The sequence below is a fragment of the Triturus cristatus genome, chromosome 8 (assembly GCF_964204655.1).
Source record: "Triturus cristatus chromosome 8, aTriCri1.1, whole genome shotgun sequence".
NCBI lineage: Eukaryota > Metazoa > Chordata > Amphibia > Caudata > Salamandridae > Triturus > Triturus cristatus.
In genome coordinates this window covers 54,845,507-54,861,953 of record NC_140591.1, presented here as the reverse complement: position 1 = coordinate 54,861,953, position 16,447 = coordinate 54,845,507, and the positions used below count along the sequence as shown (strand labels likewise).

Genomic DNA, 16,447 nt, shown 5'->3' with positions numbered 1-16,447 from the left:
TGAAAGTAAAGCTTTGCCTGCATCAGCCTCCAGTTCCCCTTATACAAAACTGTTAGTAGTCAGATGACCTAGCTTGCCGACCCTCGCCATATAGGTCTGTGTTTCTGAGTATAAGTCCATTCATAGTTTACAAACATCATCTAACTAACTTGGCTCCTAAAAAGGAAATTCACCCATCAGACCAATTTAGCTACTGAATAATACTGGACAATTTAACACATAACTGCACATGCAGATAGAGTGACCAGGTTCTGCATTTATCTTTAACAATTATAAAAAATACAACAGAAAGCCAAAATTGCCAGCTGGATGAAATAGCTCAGTTGGGAGAGCAGTAGACTGAAGATCTAAAGGTCCCTGGTTCAATCCCGGGTTTAGGCACATTTTGAACTTCTGCTTTGCATGCCACAAATGCTATTTGGAGTCAACTCATATTGACGTTGTTTATAATGATCAAAACCTTTTATCAAGCTGATCGAAAAGACAACCATTTCAACATATTTTTTACATTCTGTCTTTCTGTCAAACTTGCTTCCACCTCTCTTGTATTCAACTTTACCTGCTTTATTTGCCAATTCTTCCTTTAATTGAAAGTAAAGCTTTGCCTGCATCAGCCTCGAGTTCCCCTTATACAAAACTGTTAGTAGTCAGATGACCTAGTTTGCCTACCCTCGCCACATAGGTCTGTGTGTCTGAGTATAAGTCCATTCATAGTTTACAAACATCTTCTAACTAACTTGGCTCCTAAAAAGGAAATTCACCCATCAGACCAATTTAGCTGCTGAATAACATTGGACAATTTAACACATAACTGCACATGCAGATAGAATGACCAGGGTCTGCATTTATCTTTAACAATTATCAAAAATACAACAGAAAGCCAAAATGGCCAGCTGGATGAAATAGCTCAGTTGGGAGAGTGTTAGATTGAAAATCTAAAAGTCCCTTGTTCAATGCTGGGTTTCGGAAAAGTCTGAGAGGTTTCTTGCTTCTCACAAAATATTTCTTGGTATCAGCTCAAGTTTTTCTTTCTTTATTTATCAAAATATTTGATCAACTGATCGACAACATGATCAATTCAACATAGAATTGTCTTTCTGTCCTCCTTCTAAATTTGCTTCCACCTCTCTTGCATTCAGCTTCGACTACAAATGTTTCCTATTTCATGCTTTTTTGTAAAGTAAACTCTTGTCTGCATCAGCTTCCACTTCTCCTTGAACACAGATTTCAGTATTCAGATGACATAGCTTACCTACTCAGGCCAAATACCTCTGTGTAATATGGTGCTAGTCCATTCAGAGTAAAAAACAAAAGCTACCTAACCTGGATCCGAAAAATGCTATTTACCTATTGCACCCGTTAACTGATGAATGATACAGGACATCTTAAAACATAGCTCTAGCATGAGGTTGAGCATCTATTTTCTTGGGAAGTTTAAAAGAAAGGATGAAGACCCAAACTACCAGCAGGCCGAAATAGCTCAGTTGGGAGAGCGTTAGACTGAAGATCTAAAGGTCCCTGGTTCAATCCCGGGTTTCGGCACAATTTCAACTTCTGCTTTTCATGTCACAAAAGCTGTTTGGAGTTAAATCAACGCTCTTCTTTATCAAAACCTTTTATCAATCTGATCAACAACACAATCAATTCAACATATTATTTACTTTCTGTCTTCCTTTCAAACTTGCTTCCACCTCTCTTGTATTCAACTATGCCTCATTTATTTGCAACTTCTTGCTTTATTTTAAAGTAAAGCTTTGCCTGCATCAGCCTCCAATTCCCCTTATACAAAACTGTCAGTAGTCAGATGACATAGCTTGTACACCCTGGCCATATAGGTCTGTGTTTCAGAGTATGTCAATTCAGAGTTTAGAAAAAAAAATTCTACCTACCTTGTCCCCTAAAAAGGATATTCACTCATCAGACCAAGTTACCTGCTGAATGATACTGGACACTTTAACACATAACTATAAACGAAAATAGAATGACCAGGTTCTGTATGTATCGTCTACAATTATTAATAATACATCAGGAGGCCACAGGGACTTGTTGGCTGAAATATCTCAGTTGGGAGATCGTTAGACTGAAGAGCTTAAGGTACCTGATTCAATCCTGACTTTCAGCACAGTGCGAGGGGATCCTACATTCTTGCAAAATATTTCTTGAAATCAGCTCTAGTTTTTTTTTCTTTATTTCTCAAAATATTTTATCAACTGATCAACAACATGATAACTTCAACAAAAAGTTGTCTTTCTGTCCTCCTTTTAAACTTGCTTCCACCTCTCTTGCCATCAACTTTGATGACGAATTTATCCCATTTTATACTTTTTTCAAAGTAAACTCTTGTCTGCATCAGCTTTCACTTCTCCTTGAACAAAGTTGTCAGTATTGAGATGACATAGCTTACCTACTCAGGCGACATACGTCTGTGTAATACAGTGCTGGTCCACTCAGAGTTTTAAAAGAAAAACAACCTAACATTTATCCCAAAAACGCTACTCACCCATTTCACCAGTTAGCTGCTGAACAATGCAGGACACATTAAAACACAGCTCTAACCTCAGATTGAAAATCCAGGTTCTGCATCTCTGTTCTGGGATTGTTCAAAAAAAGAGGCTGAATACTATAGCTGCTGGCAGGCCGAAATAGCTCAGTTGGGAGAGTGTTAGACTGAAGATCTAAAGGTCCCTGGTTCGATCCCGGGTTTCGGCACATTTTGAACTTCTGCTTTGCATGCCACAAAGACTATTTTGAGTCAACTCATATTGACTTTGTTTATAATGATCAAAACCTTTTATCAAGATAATCGACAATACAATTAATTCAACATATTATTTACTTTCTGTCTTTCTTTCAAACTTGCTTCCACCTCTCTTGTATTCAACTTTGCCTCCTTTATTTCCCAATTCTTCCTTTAATTGAAAGTAAAGCTTTGCCTGCATCAGCCTCCAGTTCCCCTTATACAAAACTGTTAGTAGTCAGATGACCTAGCTTGCCGACCCTCGCCATATAGGTCTGTGTTTCTGAGTATAAGTCCATTCATAGTTTACAAACATCATCTAACTAACTTGGCTCCTAAAAAGGAAATTCACCCATCAGACCAATTTAGCTACTGAATAATACTGGACAATTTAACACATAACTCCACATGCAGATAGAGTGACCAGGTTCTGCATTTATCTTTAACAATTATAAAAAATACAACAGAAAGCCAAAATTGCCAGCTGGATGAAATAGCTCAGTTGGGAGAGCAGTAGACTGAAGATCTAAAGGTCCCTGGTTCAATCCCGGGTTTAGGCACATTTTGAACTTCTGCTTTGCATGCCACAAATGCTATTTGGAGTCAACTCATATTGACGTTTTTTATAATGATCAAAACCTTTTATCAAGCTGATCGATAAGACAACCATTTCAACATATTTTTTACATTCTGTCTTTCTGTCAAACTTGCTTCCACCTCTCTTGTATTCAACTTTACCTGCTTTATTTGCCAATTCTTCCTTTAATTGAAAGTAAAGCTTTGCCTGCATCAGCCTCGAGTTCCCCTTATACAAAACTGTTAGTAGTCAGATGACCTAGTTTGCCTACCCTCGCCATATAGGTCTGTGTGTCTGAGTATAAGTCCATTCATAGTTTACAAACATCTTCTAACTAACTTGGCTCCTAAAAAGGAAATTCATCCATCAGACCAATTTAGCTACTGAATAATACTGGACAATTTAACACATAACTGCACATGCAGATAGAGTGACCAGGTTCTGCATTTATCTTTAACAATTATAAAAAATACAACAGAAAGCCAAAATTGCCAGCTGGATGAAATAGCTCAGTTGGGAGAGCAGTAGACTGAAGATCTAAAGGTCCCTGGTTCAATCCCGGGTTTAGGCACATTTTGAACTTCTGCTTTGCATGCCACAAATGCTATTTGGAGTCAACTCATATTGACGTTGTTTATAATGATCAAAACCTTTTATCAAGCTGATCGATAAGACAACCATTTCAACATATTTTTTACATTCTGTCTTTCTGTCAAACTTGCTTCCACCTCTCTTGTATTCAACTTTACCTGCTTTATTTGCCAATTCTTCCTTTAATTGAAAGTAAAGCTTTGCCTGCATCAGCCTCGAGTTCCCCTTATACAAAACTGTTAGTAGTCAGATGACCTAGTTTGCCTACCCTCGCCATATAGGTCTGTGTGTCTGAGTATAAGTCCATTCATAGTTTACAAACATCTTCTAACTAACTTGGCTCCTAAAAAGGAAATTCACCCATCAGACCAATTTAGCTGCTGAATAATATTGGACAATTTAACACATAACTGCACATGCAGATAGAATGACCAGGGTCTGCATTTATCTTTAACAATTATCAAAAATACAACAGAAAGCCAAAATGGCCAGCTGGATGAAATAGCTCAGTTGGGAGAGTGTTAGATTGAAAATCTAAAAGTCCCTTGTTCAATGCTGGGTTTCGGAAAAGTCTGAGAGGTTTCTTGCTTCTCACAAAATATTTCTTGGTATCAGCTCAAGTTTTTCTTTCTTTATTTATCAAAATATTTGATCAACTGACCGACAACATGATCAATTCAACATAGAATTGTCTTTCTGTCCTCCTTCTAAATTTGCTTCCACCTCTCTTGCATTCAGCTTCGACTACAAATGTTTCCTATTTCATGCTTTTTTGTAAAGTAAACTCTTGTCTGCATCAGCTTCCACTTCTCCTTGAACACAGATTTCAGTATTCAGATGACATAGCTTACCTACTCAGGCCAAATACCTCTGTGTAATATGGTGCTAGTCCATTCAGAGTAAAAAACAAAAGCTACCTAACCTGGATCCGAAAAATGCTATTTACCTATTGCACCCGTTAACTGATGAATGATACAGGACATCTTAAAACATAGCTCTAGCATGAGGTTGAGCATCTATTTTCTTGGGAAGTTTAAAAGAAAGGATGAAGACCCAAACTACCAGCAGGCCGAAATAGCTCAGTTGGGAGAGTGTTAGACTGAAGATCTAAAGGTCCCTGGTTCAATCCTGGGTTTCGGCACAATTTCAACTTCTGCTTTTCAGTCACAAAAGCTGTTTGGAGTTAAATCAACGCTCTTCTTTATCAAAACCTTTTATCAATCTGATCAACAACACAATCAATTCAACATATTATTTACTTTCTGTCTTCTTTTCAAACTTGCTTCCACCTCTCTTGTATTCAACTATGCCTCATTTATTTGCAACTTCTTGCTTTATTTTAAAGTAAAGCTTTGCCTGCATCAGCCTCCAATTCCCCTTATACAAAACTGTCAGTAGTCAGATGACATAGCTTGTACACCCTGGCCATATAGGTCTGTGTTTCAGAGTATAAGTCAATTCAGAGTTTAGAAAAAAAAATTCTACCTACATTGTCCCCTAAAAAGGATATTCACTCATCAGACCAAGTTACCTGCTGAATGATACTGGACACTTTAACACATAACTATAAACGAAAATAGAATGACCAGGTTCTGTATGTATCGTCTACAATTATTAATAATACATCAGGAGGCCACAGGGACTTGTTGGCTGAAATATCTCAGTTGGGAGATCGTTAGACTGAAGAGCTTAAGGTACCTGATTCAATCCTGACTTTCAGCACAGTGCGAGGGGATCCTACATTCTTGCAAAATATTTCTTGAAATCAGCTCTAGTTTTTTTCTTTATTTCTCAAAATATTTTATCAACTGATCAACAACATGATAACTTCAACAAAAAGTTGTCTTTCTGTCCTCCTTCTAAACTTGCTTCCACCTCTCTTGCCATCAGCTTTGATGACGAATTTATCCCATTTTATACTTTTTTCAAAGTAAACTCTTGTCTGCATCAGCTTTCACTTCTCCTTGAACAAAGTTGTCAGTATTGAGATGACATAGCTTACCTACTCAGGCGACATACGTCTGTGTAATACAGTGCTGGTCCACTGAGAGTTTTAAAAGAAAAACGACCTAACATTTATCCCAAAAACGCTACTCACCCATTTCACCAGTTAGCTGCTGAACAATGCAGGACACATTAAAACACAGCTCTAACCTCAGATTGAAAATCCAGGTTCTGCATCTCTGTTCTGGGATTGTTCAAAAAAAGAGGCTGAATACTATAGCTGCTGGCAGGCTGAAATAGCTCAGTTGGGAGAGCGTTAGACTGAAGATCCAAAGGTCCCTGGTTCAATCCCGTGTTTCGGCACATTTTGAACTTCTGCTTTGCATGCCACAAAGACTATTTTGAGTCAACTCATATTGACTTTGTTTATAATGATCAAAACCTTTTATCAAGATAATCGACAATACAATTAATTCAACATATTATTTACTTTCTGTCTTTCTTTCAAACTTGCTTCCACCTCTCTTGTATTCAACTTTGCCTCCCTTATTTCCCAATTCTTCCTTTAATTGAAAGTAAAGCTTTGCCTGCATCAGCCTCCAGTTCCCCTTATACAAAACTGTTAGTAGTCAGATGACCTAGCTTGCCGATCCTCGCCATATAGGTCTGTGTTTCTGAGTATAAGTCCATTCATAGTTTACAAACATCATCTAACTAACTTGGCTCCTAAAAAGGAAATTCACCCATCAGACCAATTTAGCTACTGAATAATACTGGACAATTTAACACATAACTGCACATGCAGATAGAGTGACCAGGTTCTGCATTTTTCTTTAACAATTATAAAAAATACAACAGAAAGCCAAAATTGCCAGCTGGATGAAATAGCTCAGTTGGGAGAGCAGTAGACTGAAGATCTAAAGGTCCCTGGTTCAATCCCGGGTTTAGGCACATTTTGAACTTCTGCTTTGCATGCCACAAATGCTATTTGGAGTCAACTCATATTGACGTTGTTTATAATGATCAAAACCTTTTATCAAGCTGATCGATAAGACAACCATTTCAACATATTTTTTACATTCTGTCTTTCTGTCAAACTTGCTTCCACCTCTCTTGTATTCAACTTTACCTGCTTTATTTGCCAATTCTTCCTTTAATTGAAAGTAAAGCTTTGCCTGCATCAGCCTCGAGTTCCCCTTATACAAAACTGTTAGTAGTCAGACAACCTAGTTTGCCTACCCTCGCCATATAGGTCTGTGTGTCTGAGTATAAGTCCATTCATAGTTTACAAACATCTTCTAACTAACTTGGCTCCTAAAAAGGAAATTCACCCATCAGACCAATTTAGCTGCTGAATAATATTGGACAATTTAACACATAACTGCACATGCAGATAGAATGACCAGGGTCTGCATTTATCTTTAACAATTATCAAAAATACAACAGAAAGCCAAAATGGCCAGCTGGATGAAATAGCTCAGTTGGGAGAGTGTTAGATTGAAAATCTAAAAGTCCCTTGTTCAATGCTGGGTTTCGGAAAAGTCTGAGAGGTTTCTTGCTTCTCACAAAATATTTCTTGGTATCAGCTCAAGTTTTTCTTTCTTTATTTATCAAAATATTTGATCAACTGATCGACAACATGATCAATTCAACATAGAATTGTCTTTCTGTCCTCCTTCTAAATTTGCTTCCACCTCTCTTGCATTCAGCTTCGACTACAAATGTTTCCTATTTCATGCTTTTTTGTAAAGTAAACTCTTGTCTGCATCAGCTTCCACTTCTCCTTGAACACAGATTTCAGTATTCAGATGACATAGCTTACCTACTCAGGCCAAATACCTCTGTGTAATATGGTGCTAGTCCATTCAGAGTAAAAAACAAAAGCTACCTAACCTGGATCCGAAAAATGCTATTTACCTATTGCACCCGTTAACTGATGAATGATACAGGACATCTTAAAACATAGCTCTAGCATGAGGTTGAGCATCTATTTTCTTGGGAAGTTTAAAAGAAAGGATGAAGACCCAAACTACCAGCAGGCCGAAATAGCTCAGTTGGGAGAGCGTTAGACTGAAGATCTAAAGGTCCCTGGTTCAATCCCGTGTTTCGGCACAATTTCAACTTCTGCTTTTCATGTCACAAAAGCTGTTTGGAGTTAAATCAACGCTCTTCTTTATCAAAACCTTTTATCAATCTGATCAACAACACAATCAATTCAACATATTATTTACTTTCTGTCTTCCTTTCAAACTTGCTTCCACCTCTCTTGTATTCAACTATGCCTCATTTATTTGCAACTTCTTGCTTTATTTTAAAGTAAAGCTTTGCCTGCATCAGCCTCCAATTCCCCTTATACAAAACTGTCAGTAGTCAGATGACATAGCTTGTACACCCTGGCCATATAGGTCTGTGTTTCAGAGTATAAGTCAATTCAGAGTTTAGAAAAAAAAATTCTACCTACCTTGTCCCCTAAAAAGGATATTCACTCATCAGACCAAGTTACCTGCTGAATGATACTGGACACTTTAACACATAACTATAAACGAAAATAGAATGACCAGGTTCTGTATGTATCGTCTACAATTATTAATAATACATCAGGAGGCCACAGGGACTTGTTGGCTGAAATATCTCAGTTGGGAGATCGTTAGACTGAAGAGCTTAAGGTACCTGATTCAATCCTGACTTTCAGCACAGTGCGAGGGGATCCTACATTCTTGCAAAATATTTCTTGAAATCAGCTCTAGTTTTTTTCTTTATTTCTCAAAATATTTTATCAACTGATCAACAACATGATAACTTCAACAAAAAGTTGTCTTTCTGTCCTCCTTCTAAACTTGCTTCCACCTCTCTTGCCATCAGCTTTGATGACGAATTTATCCCATTTTATACTTTTTTCAAAGTAAACTCTTGTCTGCATCAGCTTTCACTTCTCCTTGAACAAAGTTGTCAGTATTGAGATGACATAGCTTACCTACTCAGGCGACATACGTCTGTGTAATACAGTGCTGGTCCACTGAGAGTTTTAAAAGAAAAACGACCTAACATTTATCCCAAAAACGCTACTCACCCATTTCACCAGTTAGCTGCTGAACAATGCAGGACACATTAAAACACAGCTCTAACCTCAGATTGAAAATCCAGGTTCTGCATCTCTGTTCTGGGATTGTTCAAAAAAAGAGGCTGAATACTATAGCTGCTGGCAGGCCGAAATAGCTCAGTTGGGAGAGCGTTAGACTGAAGATCCAAAGGTCCCTGGTTCGATCCCGTGTTTCGGCACATTTTGAACTTCTGCTTTGCATGCCACAAAGACTATTTTGAGTCAACTCATATTGACTTTGTTTATAATGATCAAAACCTTTTATCAAGATAATCGACAATACAATTAATTCAACATATTATTTACTTTCTGTCTTTCTTTCAAACTTGCTTCCACCTCTCTTGTATTCAACTTTGCCTCCCTTATTTCCCAATTCTTCCTTTAATTGAAAGTAAAGCTTTGCCTGCATCAGCCTCCAGTTCCCCTTATACAAAACTGTTAGTAGTCAGATGACCTAGCTTGCCGACCCTCGCCATAAAGGTCTGTGTTTCTGAGTATAAGTCCATTCATAGTTTACAAACATCATCTAACTAACTTGGCTCCTAAAAAGGAAATTCACCCATCAGACCAATTTAGCTACTGAATAATACTGGACAATTTAACACATAACTGCACATGCAGATAGAGTGACCAGGTTCTGCATTTTTCTTTAACAATTATAAAAAATACAACAGAAAGCCAAAATTGCCAGCTGGATGAAATAGCTCAGTTGGGAGAGCAGTAGACTGAAGATCTAAAGGTCCCTGGTTCAATCCCGGGTTTAGGCACATTTTGAACTTCTGCTTTGCATGCCACAAATGCTATTTGGAGTCAACTCATATTGACGTTGTTTATAATGATCAAAACCTTTTATCAAGCTGATCGATAAGACAACCATTTCAACATATTTTTTACATTCTGTCTTTCTGTCAAACTTGCTTCCACCTCTCTTGTATTCAACTTTACCTGCTTTATTTGCCAATTCTTCCTTTAATTGAAAGTAAAGCTTTGCCTGCATCAGCCTCGAGTTCCCCTTATACAAAACTGTTAGTAGTCAGATAACCTAGTTTGCCTACCCTCGCCATATAGGTCTGTGTGTCTGAGTATAAGTCCATTCATAGTTTACAAACATCTTCTAACTAACTTGGCTCCTAAAAAGGAAATTCACCCATCAGACCAATTTAGCTGCTGAATAATATTGGACAATTTAACACATAACTGCACATGCAGATAGAATGACCAGGGTCTGCATTTATCTTTAACAATTATCAAAAATACAACAGAAAGCCAAAATGGCCAGCTGGATGAAATAGCTCAGTTGGGAGAGTGTTAGATTGAAAATCTAAAAGTCCCTTGTTCAATGCTGGGTTTCGGAAAAGTCTGAGAGGTTTCTTGCTTCTCACAAAATATTTCTTGGTATCAGCTCAAGTTTTTCTTTCTTTATTTATCAAAATATTTGATCAACTGATCGACAACATGATCAATTCAACATAGAATTGTCTTTCTGTCCTCCTTCTAAATTTGCTTCCACCTCTCTTGCATTCAGCTTCGACTACAAATGTTTCCTATTTCATGCTTTTTTGTAAAGTAAACTCTTGTCTGCATCAGCTTCCACTTCTCCTTGAACACAGATTTCAGTATTCAGATGACATAGCTTACCTACTCAGGCCAAATACCTCTGTGTAATATGGTGCTAGTCCATTCAGAGTAAAAAACAAAAGCTACCTAACCTGGATCCGAAAAATGCTATTTACCTATTGCACCCGTTAACTGATGAATGATACAGGACATCTTAAAACATAGCTCTAGCATGAGGTTGAGCATCTATTTTCTTGGGAAGTTTAAAAGAAAGGATGAAGACCCAAACTACCAGCAGGCCGAAATAGCTCAGTTGGGAGAGCGTTAGACTGAAGATCTAAAGGTCCCTGGTTCAATCCCGTGTTTCGGCACAATTTCAACTTCTGCTTTTCATGTCACAAAAGCTGTTTGGAGTTAAATCAACGCTCTTCTTTATCAAAACCTTTTATCAATCTGATCAACAACACAATCAATTCAACATATTATTTACTTTCTGTCTTCCTTTCAAACTTGCTTCCACCTCTCTTGTATTCAACTATGCCTCATTTATTTGCAACTTCTTGCTTTATTTTAAAGTAAAGCTTTGCCTGCATCAGCCTCCAATTCCCCTTATACAAAACTGTCAGTAGTCAGATGACATAGCTTGTACACCCTGGCCATATAGGTCTGTGTTTCAGAGTATAAGTCAATTCAGAGTTTAGAAAAAAAAATTCTACCTACCTTGTCCCCTAAAAAGGATATTCACTCATCAGACCAAGTTACCTGCTGAATGATACTGGACACTTTAACACATAACTATAAACGAAAATAGAATGACCAGGTTCTGTATGTATCGTCTACAATTATTAATAATACATCAGGAGGCCACAGGGACTTGTTGGCTGAAATATCTCAGTTGGGAGATCGTTAGACTGAAGAGCTTAAGGTACCTGATTCAATCCTGACTTTCAGCACAGTGCGAGGGGATCCTACATTCTTGCAAAATATTTCTTGAAATCAGCTCTAGTTTTTTTCTTTATTTCTCAAAATATTTTATCAACTGATCAACAACATGATAACTTCAACAAAAAGTTGTCTTTCTGTCCTCCTTCTAAACTTGCTTCCACCTCTCTTGCCATCAGCTTTGATGACGAATTTATCCCATTTTATACTTTTTTCAAAGTAAACTCTTGTCTGCATCAGCTTTCACTTCTCCTTGAACAAAGTTGTCAGTATTGAGATGACATAGCTTACCTACTCAGGCGACATACGTCTGTGTAATACAGTGCTGGTCCACTGAGAGTTTTAAAAGAAAAACGACCTAACATTTATCCCAAAAACGCTACTCACCCATTTCACCAGTTAGCTGCTGAACAATGCAGGACACATTAAAACACAGCTCTAACCTCAGATTGAAAATCCAGGTTCTGCATCTCTGTTCTGGGATTGTTCAAAAAAAGAGGCTGAATACTATAGCTGCTGGCAGGCCGAAATAGCTCAGTTGGGAGAGCGTTAGACTGAAGATCCAAAGGTCCCTGGTTCGATCCCGTGTTTCGGCACATTTTGAACTTCTGCTTTGCATGCCACAAAGACTATTTTGAGTCAACTCATATTGACTTTGTTTATAATGATCAAAACCTTTTATCAAGATAATCGACAATACAATTAATTCAACATATTATTTACTTTCTGTCTTTCTTTCAAACTTGCTTCCACCTCTCTTGTATTCAACTTTGCCTCCCTTATTTCCCAATTCTTCCTTTAATTGAAAGTAAAGCTTTGCCTGCATCAGCCTCCAGTTCCCCTTATACAAAACTGTTAGTAGTCAGATGACCTAGCTTGCCGACCCTCGCCATAAAGGTCTGTGTTTCTGAGTATAAGTCCATTCATAGTTTACAAACATCATCTAACTAACTTGGCTCCTAAAAAGGAAATTCACCCATCAGACCAATTTAGCTACTGAATAATACTGGACAATTTAACACATAACTGCACATGCAGATAGAGTGACCAGGTTCTGCATTTTTCTTTAACAATTATAAAAAATACAACAGAAAGCCAAAATTGCCAGCTGGATGAAATAGCTCAGTTGGGAGAGCAGTAGACTGAAGATCTAAAGGTCCCTGGTTCAATCCCGGGTTTAGGCACATTTTGAACTTCTGCTTTGCATGCCACAAATGCTATTTGGAGTCAACTCATATTGACGTTGTTTATAATGATCAAAACCTTTTATCAAGCTGATCGATAAGACAACCATTTCAACATATTTTTTACATTCTGTCTTTCTGTCAAACTTGCTTCCACCTCTCTTGTATTCAACTTTACCTGCTTTATTTGCCAATTCTTCCTTTAATTGAAAGTAAAGCTTTGCCTGCATCAGCCTCGAGTTCCCCTTATACAAAACTGTTAGTAGTCAGATAACCTAGTTTGCCTACCCTCGCCATATAGGTCTGTGTGTCTGAGTATAAGTCCATTCATAGTTTACAAACATCTTCTAACTAACTTGGCTCCTAAAAAGGAAATTCACCCATCAGACCAATTTAGCTGCTGAATAATATTGGACAATTTAACACATAACTGCACATGCAGATAGAATGACCAGGGTCTGCATTTATCTTTAACAATTATCAAAAATACAACAGAAAGCCAAAATGGCCAGCTGGATGAAATAGCTCAGTTGGGAGAGTGTTAGATTGAAAATCTAAAAGTCCCTTGTTCAATGCTGGGTTTCGGAAAAGTCTGAGAGGTTTCTTGCTTCTCACAAAATATTTCTTGGTATCAGCTCAAGTTTTTCTTTCTTTATTTATCAAAATATTTGATCAACTGATCGACAACATGATCAATTCAACATAGAATTGTCTTTCTGTCCTCCTTCTAAATTTGCTTCCACCTCTCTTGCATTCAGCTTCGACTACAAATGTTTCCTATTTCATGCTTTTTTGTAAAGTAAACTCTTGTCTGCATCAGCTTCCACTTCTCCTTGAACACAGATTTCAGTATTCAGATGACATAGCTTACCTACTCAGGCCAAATACCTCTGTGTAATATGGTGCTAGTCCATTCAGAGTAAAAAACAAAAGCTACCTAACCTGGATCCGAAAAATGCTATTTACCTATTGCACCCGTTAACTGATGAATGATACAGGACATCTTAAAACATAGCTCTAGCATGAGGTTGAGCATCTATTTTCTTGGGAAGTTTAAAAGAAAGGATGAAGACCCAAACTACCAGCAGGCCGAAATAGCTCAGTTGGGAGAGCGTTAGACTGAAGATCTAAAGGTCCCTGGTTCAATCCCGTGTTTCGGCACAATTTCAACTTCTGCTTTTCATGTCACAAAAGCTGTTTGGAGTTAAATCAACGCTCTTCTTTATCAAAACCTTTTATCAATCTGATCAACAACACAATCAATTCAACATATTATTTACTTTCTGTCTTCCTTTCAAACTTGCTTCCACCTCTCTTGTATTCAACTATGCCTCATTTATTTGCAACTTCTTGCTTTATTTTAAAGTAAAGCTTTGCCTGCATCAGCCTCCAATTCCCCTTATACAAAACTGTCAGTAGTCAGATGACATAGCTTGTACACCCTGGCCATATAGGTCTGTGTTTCAGAGTATAAGTCAATTCAGAGTTTAGAAAAAAAAATTCTACCTACCTTGTCCCCTAAAAAGGATATTCACTCATCAGACCAAGTTACCTGCTGAATGATACTGGACACTTTAACACATAACTATAAACGAAAATAGAATGACCAGGTTCTGTATGTATCGTCTACAATTATTAATAATACATCAGGAGGCCACAGGGACTTGTTGGCTGAAATATCTCAGTTGGGAGATCGTTAGACTGAAGAGCTTAAGGTACCTGATTCAATCCTGACTTTCAGCACAGTGCGAGGGGATCCTACATTCTTGCAAAATATTTCTTGAAATCAGCTCTAGTTTTTTTCTTTATTTCTCAAAATATTTTATCAACTGATCAACAACATGATAACTTCAACAAAAAGTTGTCTTTCTGTCCTCCTTCTAAACTTGCTTCCACCTCTCTTGCCATCAGCTTTGATGACGAATTTATCCCATTTTATACTTTTTTCAAAGTAAACTCTTGTCTGCATCAGCTTTCACTTCTCCTTGAACAAAGTTGTCAGTATTGAGATGACATAGCTTACCTACTCAGGCGACATACGTCTGTGTAATACAGTGCTGGTCCACTGAGAGTTTTAAAAGAAAAACGACCTAACATTTATCCCAAAAACGCTACTCACCCATTTCACCAGTTAGCTGCTGAACAATGCAGGACACATTAAAACACAGCTCTAACCTCAGATTGAAAATCCAGGTTCTGCATCTCTGTTCTGGGATTGTTCAAAAAAAGAGGCTGAATACTATAGCTGCTGGCAGGCCGAAATAGCTCAGTTGGGAGAGCGTTAGACTGAAGATCCAAAGGTCCCTGGTTCGATCCCGTGTTTCGGCACATTTTGAACTTCTGCTTTGCATGCCACAAAGACTATTTTGAGTCAACTCATATTGACTTTGTTTATAATGATCAAAACCTTTTATCAAGATAATCGACAATACAATTAATTCAACATATTATTTACTTTCTGTCTTTCTTTCAAACTTGCTTCCACCTCTCTTGTATTCAACTTTGCCTCCCTTATTTCCCAATTCTTCCTTTAATTGAAAGTAAAGCTTTGCCTGCATCAGCCTCCAGTTCCCCTTATACAAAACTGTTAGTAGTCAGATGACCTAGCTTGCCGACCCTCGCCATAAAGGTCTGTGTTTCTGAGTATAAGTCCATTCATAGTTTACAAACATCATCTAACTAACTTGGCTCCTAAAAAGGAAATTCACCCATCAGACCAATTTAGCTACTGAATAATACTGGACAATTTAACACATAACTGCACATGCAGATAGAGTGACCAGGTTCTGCATTTTTCTTTAACAATTATAAAAAATACAACAGAAAGCCAAAATTGCCAGCTGGATGAAATAGCTCAGTTGGGAGAGCAGTAGACTGAAGATCTAAAGGTCCCTGGTTCAATCCCGGGTTTAGGCACATTTTGAACTTCTGCTTTGCATGCCACAAATGCTATTTGGAGTCAACTCATATTGACGTTGTTTATAATGATCAAAACCTTTTATCAAGCTGATCGATAAGACAACCATTTCAACATATTTTTTACATTCTGTCTTTCTGTCAAACTTGCTTCCACCTCTCTTGTATTCAACTTTACCTGCTTTATTTGCCAATTCTTCCTTTAATTGAAAGTAAAGCTTTGCCTGCATCAGCCTCGAGTTCCCCTTATACAAAACTGTTAGTAGTCAGATAACCTAGTTTGCCTACCCTCGCCATATAGGTCTGTGTGTCTGAGTATAAGTCCATTCATAGTTTACAAACATCTTCTAACTAACTTGGCTCCTAAAAAGGAAATTCACCCATCAGACCAATTTAGCTGCTGAATAATATTGGACAATTTAACACATAACTGCACATGCAGATAGAATGACCAGGGTCTGCATTTATCTTTAACAATTATCAAAAATACAACAGAAAGCCAAAATGGCCAGCTGGATGAAATAGCTCAGTTGGGAGAGTGTTAGATTGAAAATCTAAAAGTCCCTTGTTCAATGCTGGGTTTCGGAAAAGTCTGAGAGGTTTCTTGCTTCTCACAAAATATTTCTTGGTATCAGCTCAAGTTTTTCTTTCTTTATTTATCAAAATATTTGATCAACTGATCGACAACATGATCAATTCAACATAGAATTGTCTTTCTGTCCTCCTTCTAAATTTGCTTCCACCTCTCTTGCATTCAGCTTCGACTACAAATGTTTCCTATTTCATGCTTTTTTGTAAAGTAAACTCTTGTCTGCATCAGCTTCCACTTCTCCTTGAACACAGATTTCAGTATTCAGATGACATAGCTTACCTACTCAGGCCAAATACCTCTGTGTAAT

General features: G+C 37.6%; 2 non-coding genes across 2 annotated transcripts; both read left to right on the top strand.

The window, feature by feature from the left end:
• The first annotated feature begins 1,469 nt into the window (after nucleotides 1–1,469).
• TRNAF-GAA (transfer RNA phenylalanine (anticodon GAA)) lies at nucleotides 1,470–1,542 on the top strand. Its single transcript has one exon. It is a non-coding gene; the product is annotated as a tRNA-Phe (tRNA).
• A 1,094-nt stretch (nucleotides 1,543–2,636) lies between these two features.
• TRNAF-GAA (transfer RNA phenylalanine (anticodon GAA)) lies at nucleotides 2,637–2,709 on the top strand. The gene has a single exon. It is a non-coding gene; the product is annotated as a tRNA-Phe (tRNA).
• The last annotated feature ends 13,738 nt before the right edge of the window (nucleotides 2,710–16,447 follow it).